Source organism: Tupaia chinensis, unplaced genomic scaffold (genome assembly GCF_000334495.1).
Source record: "Tupaia chinensis unplaced genomic scaffold, TupChi_1.0 Scaffold000361_1, whole genome shotgun sequence".
In the NCBI taxonomy this organism is placed as follows: domain Eukaryota; kingdom Metazoa; phylum Chordata; class Mammalia; order Scandentia; family Tupaiidae; genus Tupaia; species Tupaia belangeri.
Window position 1 is genome coordinate 1,034,757 of NW_006159857.1, and position 2,002 is coordinate 1,036,758.

A 2,002-nucleotide genomic window follows, 5' to 3' on the forward strand; every position below is an offset into this window, starting at 1 on the left:
TATGTTCTCAGGCTTTGCTGGGGCCACGGGGATGACAACTTGGGGTTCGAGGTGGTGTGACATGGAGATGTGACCAGTTCACCTGTTTCCATGATACCCTCCGGCTATCTCTTCCTGGTCAAGCAGGTAGTATGGATTTCTGAAGACATACAGGGTCATTGGAAAAGTCATGACGCATTTCTCCATGCAAAAATGCATCATGACTTTTCTGATGACCTAGTTGATTGGATCATGTGTTGAAAAGCAGAACGAGCTGACACATTCAGAAGAAGCCCATGCTGTTACTCAGTTTCTTGGCCCCACGGTGAAGTTTGCAGAGATCTCACAGGACTGGGCCTTGCCAGGTTCCTCTGATTCATCCTCTACTACTTCCTGCTGCTCACCACCTCCAGCCAGTTGGTTCTTCAAACACCTCAAACCTTCTCCCACTGTAGGACCTTCACCTCTGCCCAACCTGGGAGTTGGTCGGACTGGTCTCGGCTGCTGCAGGAACACAGGCAAACACTCCGTGCCTGTCTCCTCATTTGTAATGTGGTGACACCAACAGCACATCTGTACATAGAGTTGCAAATGAAGATGAGATGAATTAAGGAACACTAAAACAGTGCAATGCATTGAAAAGTTAAAAAAAAAAAAAAGAAAAAAAAAGAACAGTACAACAAAATGAAAACACCGAAGGTTTGTTGCAGACTTACGGAACAGCAAAATGTGGTCTGAACTGATATGACGCTACTGGTGTTATCCCACTTCCTGTGATAAATAAATATCTGCAGAAATATTGATAAGTCATCATGAGGTGTGTCCCTGGACCATACCGAAAGTGTCAAAACCCAAAAATTCCCCTTCTGAAACGTACCTTTCCCCAGGAGTTTTACATAAAAGATTGAGGACATCTGTAACTATCAAGTTGCAGCTTACCATTCCCTGTTTAGGGAGGCTTTTGGACCACCCTACTTAGGAAGACCCCTCTTCTGTAGTGTTTTTCATCATACGACCCTCTGTACCTTTCCTCATCAAAGTCTAACTATTGCAATAGCCTCATTTGTTTTGAAGCTTCAGTGACCATTTTTTTTTTTTTTCCTACCAGGTCCAAAAATTGTACCACCAGTGAGGGCCTACCTCTCCCCTGAATTCCAGATCATATTTACAAGTGATGACCTGACCTCTTGGGTTGGGTGTCCAAAAGTTGAACTTCTGATCCTCCTAATCTGTTTCTCCTACATATTCTCCTTCCTCCCTTCCAGGTTAATGACAGCTCTATCCTATCAGTTGTTGAAGCCAGAATCTTTGGCGTCTTCCTCGCCTCTTCCTTTTCTTCTATCCACATGCATTTTCCACCAAATCCTCAGTCTATCTGGGGTCTGATCACTTGACAGCACTTCTGCCATGTCTAGTCGGGTGTGAGTCATCCTGGCCTTCTGCCTAGATCCCTGTCACAGCTTTATCACCCTTGTGCTTCCCTTTTAGTGCATGATCAGTCTGTCCTCCAGATGGATCTGAGGGCTTCCCCTCTCACTCAGAGCTGGGCCTCTGGCTCCTCCTTCACTTCCTGACCTCATCACTTCCTGACCTGAAGATCACCTGGCACCCATGAACTTCTGGTGGACTGAAGAGGACAGGTTTGATCCTGTTCAGAAATAGGCTTGTTGAGTGCTGACACTATGTTGGCAGGGCAGTGAGGTAGTGTCTGTATCTTGTGTAGATGGACCCTCTGGGGTAGTCATATGACTGGACAGAGCTTTGCTTTTTATTTATTTATTTTATTTTAATTTGAACAGAGAGGGACAGATTGGCAGGTGGTCGGGGGAGGGGTGATAAACAAGCCACCAGGTCTGGAACTTGAACTGTGGTCGACCATGTGGGAGTCCAGTGCACTTAACCACCACCCACATCACCTGCTGGTCCCCAGCGCTTTGTTTTTAATGAAGCAAAAGATAGGTAATCCATCCTTAGTGCATTTTCTCCTTCTTTCCCTGCCTTATCCTACCCCCCCCCCCTCTCC

The 2,002-nt window shown here is 46.1% G+C and overlaps 1 long non-coding RNA gene across 1 annotated transcript in view; it reads right to left on the bottom strand.

Annotated features, from left to right (window-relative positions):
- Positions 1 to 302: 302 nt before the first annotated feature.
- Positions 303 to 2,002, bottom strand: part of LOC102474107 (uncharacterized) — a 6,264-nt gene continuing 4,564 nt past the window's right edge. The window contains exons 2-3 of the long non-coding RNA XR_335218.1: positions 696 to 767; positions 303 to 552 (exon numbers count right to left, since the gene is read on the bottom strand). This is a non-coding gene — a long non-coding RNA (uncharacterized LOC102474107). The remainder of the gene's footprint in view (positions 553 to 695; positions 768 to 2,002) is intronic.